Source organism: Triticum aestivum, chromosome 1D (genome assembly GCF_018294505.1).
Source record: "Triticum aestivum cultivar Chinese Spring chromosome 1D, IWGSC CS RefSeq v2.1, whole genome shotgun sequence".
In the NCBI taxonomy this organism is placed as follows: Eukaryota; Viridiplantae; Streptophyta; class Magnoliopsida; order Poales; family Poaceae; genus Triticum; species Triticum aestivum.
Genome location: NC_057796.1, coordinates 93,414,655 through 93,429,007, shown reverse-complemented (window position 1 = coordinate 93,429,007; position 14,353 = coordinate 93,414,655).

Below are 14,353 nucleotides of genomic sequence, written 5' to 3'. Positions count from 1 at the left end.
TGGTGGGATCACGACGCTCCGGATCCCCTCTCCGGTGAAAGCCTAGCCCCGTTGGAGAAAAACCAGGCTTATACGACTAAAGCCGGTATCAGCATCAAAATAGGGTATAAAAGTGTTACTAGTTGCTTGGTTGTGTTAGGATAGGCCCTAGGAACTCACAAGACAAAGGTATAACCCAACTCTTGATAAGATTCCCTCATGTGTATCCGATTTAGGACTTTCAGGCTATAAGTCATGAAACTCCCTAGAGAGAAGTGGATGTCGGTGCAGCAGGTCACACCCCGAAGTGCAATCTTTGCCATCCAAAACCCATAAGACACTCGTACACACATGGTATGGCGCCCCCTAGCTTATGGTGGGATCCCGACGCTCCGGAGCCCCTCTACGGTGAAACCCTAGCCCAGTTGGAGAAAAACCAGGCTTATACGACTAAAGCCGGTATCAGCATCAAAATGGGGTAGAAAAGTGTAACTAGTTGCTTGGTTGTGTTAGGATAGGCCTTAGGAAGTCACAAGACAAATGTATAACCCAACTCGTGACATGATTTCCTCATGTTTTCCGATCTGGGACTTTCAGGCTATAAGTCATGAAACTCCATCTAGAGAAGTGGATGCCGGTGAAGCAGGTCACACCGCGGAGTGCAATATTTGCCATCCAAAACCCCTAACACACTTGTACACACATGGTATGGCACCCCTAGCTTTTGGTGGGATCCCGACACTCCGGAGCCCCTCTCTAGTGAAACCCTAGCCCCGTTGGAGAACAAACAGGCTTGTACGACTAAAGTCGGTAACGATGTCAAAATGGGGTAGAAAAGGGTAACTAGTTGCTTGGTTGTGTTATGCTAGGCCCTAGGAAGTCACAAGACAAAGGTATAACACAACTCTTGACAAGTTTCCTTCCAGCTTGTCCCATCGAGGACTATCACGCTATAACTGCATGTAAACTCCCTAGAGAGAAGTGGATGCTAGTGAAGCAGGTCACACCCAGGAGTGCAATCTTTGTCATCCAAAACCCATAACACACTTTTACACACATGTTATGGTACCCCTATCTTGTGGTGGGTCCTGACGCTCCGGAGCTTCTCTCTAGTGAAAACCTAGCCCCGCTGGAGAAAAACCAGGCTTATACGACTAAAGCCGGTACCAGCATCGAAATGGGGTAGAAAAGTGTAAATAGTTGCTTGGCTGTGTTAGCCTAGGCCCTAGGAAGTCACAACACAAAGGTATAACCCAACTCTTGACAAGATTCCCTCATGTTTGTCGATCTGGGACTTTTAGGCTATAAGTCATGAAACTCCCTGCAGAGAAGTGGAAGCCGGTGAAGCAGGTCACACCCCAGACTATGATCTTCGCCATCTAAAACCCATAACACAGTTGTACACACATGTTATGGCACCCCCTATCTTGTGCTGGGATCCCGATGCTCCGGAGCCCCGCTCCGTTGAAAACCTAGCCCGTTCGAGAAAAACCAGGCTTATACGACTAAAGCCGGTATCAGCATCAAAATGGGGTAGAAAAGTGTAACTAGTTGCTTAGTTGTGTTAGGCTAAGCCGTAGGAAGTCACAAGACAAAGGTATAACCCAACTCTTGACAAGATGCCCTCATGTTTGTCCAATCTGGGACTTTCACGCGATAAGTCATGAAACTCCCTAGAGAGAAGTGGATGCCGGTGAAGCAGGCACTACTAGGAAAAGGCCTGTTAGTGGCGCACCTGTTTTGTCCATTAATGGCGCACTACAGGTGCGCCACTATCATCACGCCATTAGTAACTAATACTAATGGCGCACCCCTGGTGCGCCATTAGTATGTCCCATGGTGCGCCATTAGTATGCCTCCCAGGGGGCCATATTTACCTTGTGCTCTGGGTTACTAATGGTGCACTAACAGATAGTGTGCCACTAGTATTTTTATAGCAGTGTGCCACTAATGTGCTGTATGGTGCGCCACTAGTATGAATATTAGGATTTTTTTTCTTTTCTGATATTTGCACAGGTTACAAAATATATTACTGCACGGAATATAGACAACAAAACATATAAACAGTAGATTCATCGAATACAATAGAAAATTAGTCTCCGAATACAATTCATCATATTAGCTAGTCTCCGAATTCAAAATACCGAACAAAGTTAGAACATTACAAGTCTCGAGACCGCGAGTAGCGAGTTTGTCTTCACATTACAAGTCGATATCGATCATCTAAACTACCATCACATAGAAGAGAGCTACGGTCATCACGATGAGCATCATGGCGATGAAACTGGTCTTCATCCGGTTCCTCCTCCGCTCTCTCCTCTCTCCCGCTAGATAGCGCGCGTATCTAGCTTCCGCCTCCGCCCTAGTGGTGTACCCTTTGTAACTGTTACCGCTGAAACGGTGAACCTGTCTCCGACACTCCTCCCAGTCGTCGTAGACTCCGGGAACCTTACCCTTGTACACGACATACGACGGCATCTCTATGCACTAGCCAAACAAAACGTTAGTAGCAATTCACAGACAATACATAAGCAATATATAAGTATGCAACAAAAGGATCGGAAGAGAAAAGCAAGACATTAATAGCACGATTCATGGTCCTACTAATAAATAGCATCGATTACATATAAGTTGAGCGACTGTCCAAACCAAAGAGACATACAAGTTCATTAAAGTTTAATTACAACATGAGCTAATCGATATTTCAGAACTACATAGCATCACTACTTTCGACTCGACTCAGGGACCGGAGCGTGGATGAAGCCGCCGTCTGTCGTGATGGTCATGAAATCGCGGGCGTTGTCAGCCTGCATTTGTAGCGTTGTTTCTATCTCACTGTTGGACGGTTGATATCTGAGGTAGAACTGCCCCGAGGTACGAAGGACATCTTGATGGATGATTTCCGCAAACTCCGACTGGATGCGAAAGAATTCTTGTCTGATGTCCGCGTCCTGGATTGCCGACAAGCGTGCGGCCCAATCTTTGAGATTATTTGGTAGCAGAAGGTGATTATGGTCCCGTACGATCGCCCGCATGTGATGGAGGGCGTAGTAGGCATCCTTCTGACCGCCAGGCGGCTGCTTGACGCAGGGGAACGTCGTATTGTGGGTGAACACGTGCTTGCCGTACCTACGAACTGGCCTGCTGAAGGTGCCTCCAGATCTGGCGTAGCCGGGGAGAACATCATCAAGAACTTTCTTGATATTTGTGTAGTCTTTCTTCGACTGACGGTCCGAGTCGAAATACGTGGCCATGGAATATTTCGGGCTTAAGAGGATGAGTGTGCAATGTGTGTCACTGCACAAAACACGGAATGTTAGAAAAAAAAGAACGATCGAAATCTAAGAAATCATATGTTACGGGGCGGTGAGGGGATGACTTACTCGGGAAAGTAAGGCACGAGGAAGTTATCCTTATCTGGGTTTGCCAGAATGACGCCTTCGAGGTATGAACTCGCGACTTGCCGGTCCCCAGCGCTGCCCAAGATCTTGGCACGCATGTAGAAGGGGTCGACTATCACGATGTCCGGGGTCTTGTCTCTAATGATCCGCATCTCCATACTCAGCGAAAATAGCCGAACGAAGGTGTAGCGCAGCGGATGAAGGTTAAACATAGCGAAGATGTCATCAAACCGCAGGACGATCGTACCCCCGATGGCGCTATCCACAAAGCCCTTGCCCTCTGGCACCTTGGCCACGAAAACCGGGTATGCCACATCATTCTCGGAGAGACGCCGCTTCTCCAAAGAAAGAACACTGTCATGCAGACTCCGCATAGCACCGGTTGCAGCATTGAGCAGATTAGTCGGTAGCATCGGCCTACCCGCCACATGCACCCTCCTCGAGATATCCTTAGGTGAAGGTGGACCGTCCTGAGCACGGATCGTACTCGGTGCCGGCTGGCTCGCACCCTTGTTAGTCTTTCTTTTCTGTCCCTTCTTCTTCTGCTGTAATGGGATCGAGTTCTGCTCAGAGACCGCCTTCTTGAGTGTGTTGGGGCTGATAATATTTCGCACCTCGGCTATCTGAGGCTCGGTGAAGGCGGCAGCTGGAGGCGTCTCCTGAGAACTGAATGCCAGACGACGCCTGTTGCAATTGGGTTTCTCCGCGGTACCAGCTAGATCGTCTTTTGCAGGGTTGGGTTCTTGAGAAGGAGGCCCCAAGAATTCGTCACCGTACCCATGTTCGTTGAAGTACTTATCGACGTTGGTAAATGTACCATCGTCGTTGTCGTCGTCTGGATCCTGTGCCATATGCATGTCCGGATCCTGTGCCATATGCATGTCCGGCATGTCCGGTAGCGTTGCGGGGGTCTTGCCATGGCTTGGCGCCGGCACGACTGGCGGTGTTGTCTGTGGGGTGGTGTCCCCCGCCCCCAAACGAATCTGGCTCTTCGGCCAAAGCATGGGCCAGCTTATGCAGGCGCTGAGGGTCATCACATCATCTTCGTCGGCCCCATGGGGTCGATACGGAGGTAACATGTCGTCGAAGCCCGGCAGCACCCGAACCAGTTGAACCCTATAAATGGTGGGTGGCATCGGATTACCGTGGAACACGCGGCTGCCCGGTTGAACGATTCTGCCCTTGGCGACATCGACCAACTCGTCATTCACGAAGTGCAGGAGATTGCACGGAACGTCGGCGGCGCCCTGCGAAAACATGTAGGGCGTCAGGGATGCCCAGTCAAAGGCAAGGAGATGAAGTCATCGGCCGAGAGGCTTAATTAGTTACCGTGATGGTGTTGAGCTCGGCTAATGTCGAGGCACCGCCAACGGCGGGCGTGCAATTGACGGAGGGGCCGCTTGCTGCCGAGGTGCCGGCCGGCGTATTCTTCCCACACCCGGGTGCATTAAGCTGCAATGTCGGCGCCGCCGCGGGAGACACCAATGCCACCTCCGCCGGAGACACCAATGGCGCCGCCGCGGGAGACACCAATGCCGCCTCCGCCGGAGACACCAATGGCGCCGCCGGCGCGTTGCGCGAGTTGCTGCCTGTGAAGCTGGGAATCGGGGGTGGCCCCTGTTGGCCGCCCGCCACCCACGCCTGCAGCCTAGAAACCAAGGTAGGTATAATGGCGGTGATCGTCGCTCCCAGTTGGTCTCGCACTTGCTCTTCGACCATCTCCGGAATCCGCGCCACTTGTGCCTTGAGTTGTTCAACCTCGCGCTGCTGGCTTTCCGAGCTGGTCTTTCTCTCCTTTCGCCCAGCGGTATAGTATTCCGACCATTTCGTGGACAAGCCTTTGCCGGCCACACGACCAGCTGACGACGGCTTACTGAGCTTATCCTTGTTTTTCATTATGTTCAACGCCCTATTTAAAGGGGTGTCGAAAGGGGAGCTCTGAGACGACCCCGCGCTACTGCTTTCAGTGTCCTGCGGAAGGAACGTGAACCATTTAGAAATTTGGCTTCATTAACTAGAATGCAACCATATGGAGCTAATTACGCGGGGGTGTATTCCTTACCAGAACACGCTCAAGCGCCTTGGTCTTCGGATCCGTGGTAAGCTCCTTGGTTACCGGGTCAATCTTGTACCGGGCCCTGACATAGTTCCTGGTCTGCTTGTCACGGTATTTCTCGAAGCGGGGCGGTAGGCCTTGCTCGGCACGCTCCGCGTCCTCCTTGTCCCATATAGGTTCCGCCACTCTGTAACCGCCGGGACCGAGTTTGTGGACCCCTAAGTTCAAGTCCCGCATATCTTTCCCCCACTGACTTGATTCCTCGGATGCGTTGCTCTCGCACTTGATCTTGAACTCCCGGTAGTCATCTTCGCTGATCGAAGGATTTTTCTCCTTGATCTTCTCATAACTATCACCTTTTTCAATCATGCTCTTCACCGCGCCTCTCCAAGTAGCCAGGGCCTTGCTCATCTTCGTGAGGGCGGCACTGTTCACTTTATTCCCTGAGAGGCGTGTGTTTGCGAAGTCACCGGGGAACTTGTATCGTTCGTGCAGCTTCGTGAAGAGGAGGTTGCGCAAATTCCCTCGGTCACGATGCCTTAGGTTCTCGGTGTTGATCGAGACGGTGCTCCGGAGAATGCACCCGAGCTGTCCCGCGTACCCCTTGACTATTTCTTTGGGCGCCGTTGGATGCCCCTCGGAGGACACTTCAGTAAATTCCTCCTTGACGGTGCCGAGCACGTTCGGGCGCCGGTCCTTCCGTTGCCTCTTCGGTTGGCTGCCATCTGTGCGTGCGCCGCCATCATCAGTGGTGGCATCCTCGGCGGCACCATCAGTGGTGTCATCCCCGACGCCACTAGGGGTTGTGTAGTCGGGATCGGTGTCTTCCGCGGCGTCCTCATAGCGGTGAGGTTCTTCCTCCATCTCCTGGGACAGCTCCCAGAATGCCTTGCCCGAACCGCCGGCCTCATCGTTGTGGGCCATGTTTCGCTCTAAATAGGAAAAAAGTTTGGTCAAAAAGTTGGTTATTGTCAAGGAACAAGATCATGGTCTCATCATTTAGGGTTTGTCGACACCGAGGCATCCTAAAAGCTAAGCTTTTATCATTTAGGGTTTGTCGACGCCGAGGCACCCTAAAAGCCTAAGCTTTCATCATTTAGGTTTTTATAGACACCGAGGCACCCTAAAAGCCAAGGTTTTATCATTTAGGGTTTGTCGACGCTGAGGCACCCTAAATGCTAAGTTAAGTTTTCATCATTTAGGGTTTATCGATGCCGAGGCACCCTAGGTTGACTGATATATATGGGTACTATAAATGGCAGATCGCATCGGCAGCACCGCCTACTCGAGTGCCTAGGAAAAGAGCGCTGGTGCTTCCGATCATGCTACCCCCTCACAGCCAGAGAAACAGAGAAGGCAACTTGCAGGTTAAACTATCCCAAACAGAGTATTATATCACAGGCACACACATATGTATATATATCACACATACTTGAGTTAACACAGACTACAAAATGAAACAAGTTCACAAGGTTGGATACACATATATGGTGACAGATAGAGTAATAACTATGAGTAGATATCACACTTCTATATGTATAACACAAGAGGCAGTTGATCCTACTTAATTAAGTACTAAGACACCCCGGCCCATGCATTAGTCGCAAGTACCCCATATGTCTTATTTTTAGCAAAGTCATGCTAAAATTCACGAAAAATTTCAGCATGACCTTTGCTGAAAATAGGACATATGGAGTACCCGAATTTGCCGGAACGGAAGTTAATCGACATTCCGGCAAACTCAAGGGCCTCTCGGGGTACCTGCAAAATCATCACGACACGATGGTCGGAGACAAAACCCAGCAAACTAGCACCACAATGTGCCTCTACTTTCGTATGGATGAAAAGGCCACAGACCATATGGTCCTCTACTTTGATATGGACAAAAATCAGATAAACTTATGTGAGCTTCCATTCCAGATCTAATAGGTCACCCAACAAAAAATCATCAATAGTTTAGCAAGTCTGTACCCTCAAGAATGAACATATAGCAATATCTGTTGTCCCCCCATAACATACGGAAATCAAAATCAGCTCAACTTAGATGAAAATTGCCTTTGTTGCATGGAATAGAACATAACGTAAGGACCCTAATTCGTATACAGTATTAGTGTGATGTATTCCAATGCAGGACAACAAATTATGCTATTATATGTTTACTGTGAGCAAACTACCTATTGAAGCAAAGGCAAATATCTCTGAAGTCTGAACTAAACCACGGTTTCCTTGCTAATGATCCACAGTCCCACACTACTGAATGGGTTTTTGCAGAACCAAAATAGACATCACAGGAGAGAAGTCCCAGTGGACAAGTCAGAATGGCATAAAAACATGACTGCATACATTAGGGCAGATGTGATTTTGGTACAGCTACACTACTGCAGGCTGCATACATCCAGTAATTCTAAAATTTATTTTAGTCTACTCCTAAAATTCAGCACTAGCAGATCTTCAACACTCCAATTTCTTTCAGTTTTGGCAGTTTATTTCCAGCTTAAAATGGAAAATACACATATTCAATGCTGCAATTTTACAAACTGGAAATTATGACAGTACAGTACATCACACTAAAGAATGACAGTACAATACATCACACTGCAATTTTACAATTAGACATGAATAAGAACTCTGTCTAGACATCCAGTTTTGTCATAAATAAGAACTCTGTCTAGACATGAATAAGAACTCTGTCTAGCATGAACACTGACATGTGGATGGCATCTAGACAACACACACACACACACACACACACACACACACACACACATACAGTTTACTGAATTAGAACCCACAAAGACACCTGGGCACTTTCTTTGTCAACTGAATTTTGACGGTAGTAAAAATGAAAAATTCGGACTTTACCCAATGCAGACTTGCAGAGCACTTGTGATTCGGTACTGCACAACAATGAGCAAATCTTATTGAACTTTGAGACAGTACTAATTTCAGAGTTCAGAGTTCATGGGTGAATTTTGAGACAGTACAAATGTTACTAAAATGTTGGATTTGGGTCGCCTATGTGTCCTGGATGTACAATCATCTTTTTTAAAACTTAACAAGGTTCATGATTCAGAAATTCCAGTGGTTCAGAACTTAAATGATTCAGAACATGATTTAGTTACAAGGTTCAGAACTAAATGGTTCAGAACTTAAATGATTCAAAAACCTTTTGCTGCTGCTGGAGGAGAACGGAGAAGGCCGGTTGTTTGGTTGCAGAATCTCCAGGCCCGTGCTGCTGCAACTGCAACCGCAACTTCAATTTTTCAGTTTTACTCAAATTTTCAGTCAAACATTACAGTTTGGATCCTCACCTTTGCTGGGTGGCAAAGGCGGGGATGGTTGCTCCTGCCGACGGGGGAAAGTAGAGAGCTTCTGCTGGCTCGAGGGAGGTGCACCGGAGAGCGAGGTGGACGAGGTTGGCGGTGAGGCGGGGCCGGCGGCGGCGCTGGAACCCTAGCGCTGGCCCTGCTCGAGTTCGAGCCGAGCGAAGGAGGGTTGTTCGCCTGTTCGGTCGGAGCACCTCATCGGAGCGGGCGCGGCGGTCGTCAGAGCGGGCGCGGGGGTCATCGGAGCGGGTGTGGAGCGGGTACGGGGGTCGTCAGAGCGGGTGTGGCGAGGGAGGGAAGGGGGATCTGGCGAGGGAGAGGGAAGGGGGGTCGGGCGAAGGGGTATCTAGCTAGAGGGGGAAGGCTAGTAATGGCGCACCATCTACGCGTGCGCCATAAAAACACTGATAGCAATGGCGCACCCTCCTCTGGTGCGCCATAAGTAACTTTTTTTTGGACAGCAATGGCGCACCACCCAGCGGTGCGCCATAAGTAACTTTTTTTTGGATAGCAATGGCGCACCACCCAGTGGTGCGCCATTAGTAATTTTTTTATTATTATTTTTTGTTGCATCTAATAATTTTTTAGAAAATGAATATGAATATGAAACAGTAATAATTTTTTATAAAAACAATAATAATTTTTTAAAAAATATCATCAAATTTGTTATTTAAAAATATCATCAAATTCGTTACTTAAAAATATCATCAATATTTTTTTGGATTTTTAGTTGCATTCATTTGTGAATTGGTAAAACATTTATGAATATGAAAAAATATCATCAAATTTGAAAAAATATTCATGAATTCAAAAAGTGCCCATGAAATTTAAAAATATTCATGAGTTCAAAAAATATTAACAAATTCAATATTCATGAGGACTAGAACAGAAGAAATATCATTTCAAAATGTCGAAATACAATCGAGAAATGAAGACTACGATTTAAATACAATCGATCTTAGCTAGCTATCTTTTCACAATCTTCTTGCCTTTTTTTTCGCAAATGGAGTTCTTCTGTTGAACGGACGTCCTTTAGGTAGGGTGGTCCTGCTTCTTCTTGTGGTGTATGGCCCTTCATCGTCGTCGTGACGTTCCATCTTCGGGTCGCCGTACTTGTCGAAGTCTTGCTCATTGGCGACTCCATCCATTCCGATGATCTTCCTTTTGCCTCTCCTCCCGACAACACGACTGGGCTTTGACGGGTCGGTAATGAAGAAGCATTGGTCCACTTGGGAAGCCAGTACCCATGGCTCATTTTTCGCGGTCACGTTTGCGCCCGCGGTCTTGGATTTGGCTTCGGGTATAACCATGGTGGTGAAATACCGGTCTTCTTTTATGACGCTCTTGGCCCATCTGACACGGAACATCAGGACCTTCTCTCCAGCATAGCTCAGCTCCCAGATCTCCTCGATCCTTCCATAGTATCTGTCCTTGTCGTTACCGATGTAGGATTCCATCGTTACCCCGGAGTTCTGATAACCATCGCTCTTCATGTCCTTGTCCTCGGTGTAGAATGTGTAGCCGTTGATATCGTACGCCTCATAGGTCATCAGGTTGTGCTCGGCGCCCTGTGACAAGGCGAATATGAGTTTTTCTTCCGCGGAAGAATCCTCATGTAAAGGGTACGACAGAAGCTTCTCCTTGAACCAACGCGTGAAACATGAGTTGTGCTCTTTGATTATATCTCCGTCCGTCCTCTGTTCACCTCGGTCATTGTACGTCTTCTCAATAAAGGTTTTGTGCTCTACCACCCAAGGATCGACCACGTCTATGTGTTGTAACGCGACTAGATTTGCTCTTTCAAAGTCGGCGAGTCAACCCTCGAAGTCGACATGCATTTCGCGGCGACCTCGCGGTGACCCCATCCAGCGAGCCTGCCGAGGTGCCTGTTGACGGGCAGACCAACGGGGTTCTCGATGCCTAGATAATTCGTGCAGTAGGAGATGCACTCTTCGGTCAGAAAGCCCCTGGCTATGCTTCCCTCTGGACGTGACATGTTGCGAACGTATCCTTTGATGACACCATTCATCCTTTCGAACGGCATCATGCTATGCAGGAACGTCGGCCCGAGTTGGATGATATCCTCCACGATATGGACCAGCAGATGCACCATAACATCGAAGAATGCGGGCGGGAAGTACATCTCAAGCTCGCATAGTATCACCACGATCTCTTCCTGTAGCCTTCTGAGTTGCCTCACGCCAACCGACTTCCGAGAGATGACGTCGAAAAAGTTGCATAGGCCAAATAGCGTTTCACGGACGTGCGCGTCCATGATCCCACGGATTGCAACTGGAAGTATCTGCGTCATCAGCACGTGACAGTCGTGAGACTTCATCCCGCTGAACTTCTGCTTCGCTGAGTCTAGGTATCTGCTTATCTTCCCCGCGTAACCGTAAGGAAGTTTTACTCCTACGAGGCAGGTGAAAAACTGCTCGATCTCCTCCTGACTTAGAGTGAAGCACGCGGGAGGGTAGTCATTTCCGGTCTTCTTGGCCTTTTTGCCTTTGCGACGACTTTCCGTGTCCTGCTTCGCCTCATCATCATCATCATCATTAGCGTGAAGCTCCTCCCTGATGCCCATTGATTTCAAGTCTGCCCTTGCTTTCGGCCCATCTTTGGTCCTCTCTGGCATGTTGAGCAGGGTACCAAGCAGACTCTCGCACACGTTCTTCGTGATATGCATGACATCAAGGCTGTGAGGCACACGGAGGATCTTCCAGTACGGCAAGTCCCAGAAAACAGACCTCGTTTTCCATACCTTCAGCAGCGGCTCTGGCGCCTTTCGCTTCTTTCCCGGCTCTGGCGCCTTTTGCTTCTTTCCCGGCAGTGGGCAATCTTTCCAATTTTTCAACAGCTCGTCTATTTCCTCGCCGCTCCTCGTACGCGGGCGTCTTCGGGGTTCGGTTTCACCATCGAACAGATCCTTGCGTTTTCTCCATGGGTCATCGTCGCGAAGCCACCTTCGATGTCCCATGAACACGGTTTTCGAAGACCCGGGATCTCTATCTAGCTGGCGATACGTTGTGTCATCCATGCACCTGACGCATCCAGAAAATCCATGGACCACCTGCCCCGCGAGATATCCGTAACCGAGATAGTCGTGCACCGTCGTGAGCAGTGCGGCTCTCATAGGGAAATATTCTTTCTCTGCGGCGTCCCACGTATTGGCTGGCGTTTTCCACAGCGTGTCTAGCTCCTCTTTCAGCAGCCCCAGATACAGATTGATGTTGTTCCCTGGTTGTTTCGGCCCTTCAATTAGCATACTCATGTGAATGTACTTCCTCTTCATGCACAACCAGGGGGAAGGTTGTACATCCACACAAACACAGGCCAGGTGCTATGTGTGCTTCTCTGGCTGCCAAACGGATTGACTCCATCGGTGCTCGCGCCCAGCACGATGTTCCTTGGATCGTCCCCAAATTCTGGGTGTTCGAAGTTCAACGCTTGCCACTGGCTCGCATCCTTAGGGTGACTCAGCATCTTGTCTTTTTTATTTATCTCCGGATCATTTCCGTCATCTTCTCGCTTCTTCTCCTCCCTATCCGCGTGCCAACGCAGGAGCTTTGCTAGCTTAGGGTCCGCGAAATACCGCTGCAGACGAGGAGTGATCGGAAAGTACCACACCACTTTTCGAGGAGCTTTCTTCCTCTTCTTGTATCGAGTGACGCCGCACACCGGACATATGGTAGACTCCGCGTGCTCGTCCCGATAAATGATGCAATTGTTCATGCACACATGGTATTTCACGTGCAGTAAATCCAGAGGACACACGATTTTCTCGCCTCCTCGAAACTGGTCGGGCACTTGTTCCCCTTGGGAAGACGTTCGTGCCAGAATGACATGTTCTCGTCGAAGCATGCGTCGGTCATTTTGTGTTTTACCTTCATCTCCAGAGCCATGAGCGTTACTTTAGGCGGGTATCCTCGGGCCTGCATCCTTCATACAATGGAGTAACCGCGTCTATCTCCAGTTGATCCAGCTTGGCTTTCTCTCGGGCGGCAGCTCTTGCGTTATCCGTCTGCTTGAGAAGCAGCTCTTGAATATGAGGGTCCTGCACCCAGCCCATCGATGGTCCATCGTCGTCTGCTCCGGCATCTTCATCTTCATGATCATGCCCTTCTGTCTTGATCTTCCTCATCATCATGTCCGGCATCTTCTACATGATGACTGGGTATAGCATCACCGTCGTGATCATGTCCTGGAGATTCTTCGTCTTCTCGCCCGCCCTCGCCGCGGTGGTTGTCTTGCTGCCCTTCCTCATTTCTTGCCCGGCCCCCATGGATGACTTCATAGTCATCTTCATCACCTTGCCACTGATAGCAATCCATGAAACCACGCAAGAGCAGGTGGTCCCGCACCTGCCCGGAATCTGGGTCCGCAATAAGGCTCTTCAGCTTGCATCTTCGACACAGACATCTTATCTCCTTCTCGTTCTTTTGAAGCATCTCGGCCTTCGCGGGGCTCAAAAACCTATTCACGATGCCTTTGGTCATCGTGCGGACCATGGTCGCCTGTGGGGTAGAGCAAAACGATATTTTAGAACCAAGAAAAAATTTGGCATGACATTGCCTAAAAATAGGACCAAAAAGAATGCATACGGAAATGAATCAACATTTCGGCAAAATATTGGCAACTATCGCATTTCAAATACCGGTACCTGCAAACACAAACATATATGCAACACCACAAACATATGCAACACCACAAACATATGCAACACCACAAACATACTTAGATCTAGCTAGGCCATAAAAAGTGCATGTGCACGTTGTTGGAGGGAGAAAAAAGTAGATCTACAACATAAAGAAAGCTTTCCCCTTACGTACCTATCAAAAAAGGTAATTTAACCACTTAATTTGGGTGAATCTATGGTGCAAATGAGGTGAGGAGGAGGAGGCAGCTGAGACAAGCTTGGAGGAGGAGGTGGAGAGAATGAAGTGGGGAAAGTGAGTGTGGTAGGTGGCTGTCCAAAATGTCTAGCTGGTCTCAGGTTACTAATGGCGCACCACCTAAAAGTGCGCCATTAGTTACTAGTTTTGCAAAAACAAAATTGTTAGTAGTGGCACACCGTGGCTGTGGTGCGCCATTACTAGTTTGAACTAGTAATGGCGCACTTCACACCAGGTGCGCCATTACTAGTTTTGAAAAAAAAAAGTAAAAAAAATTGTCAGTAGTGGCGCACAGAGCTTGTGGTGCACCATTACTAGTTAAAACTAGTAATGGCGCACTGTGCCCAGGTGCGCCATTAGTAGTTTTGGAAAAATAAAAAATAATAAAATTTGCTAGTAATGGCGCACCGTGTGTCTGGTGCACCATTAGTAATGAGGACACTAATGGCGCACCTGTATCTAGTGCGCCACTGCTATATAGCAGTGGCGCACCACATACATGGTGCGCCATTAATGTCCATATCAGCTATAGCCCTTTTCCTAGTAGTGAGGTCACACCCCGGACTACAATCTTCACCATCCAAAACCCATAACACAGTTTTATACATATGGTATGGCACCCCCTAGCTTGTGGTGGGATCCCGACGCTCCGGAGCCCCTCTCCCACTACTAGGGAAAACCCTAGCAGTAGCGCGGGTA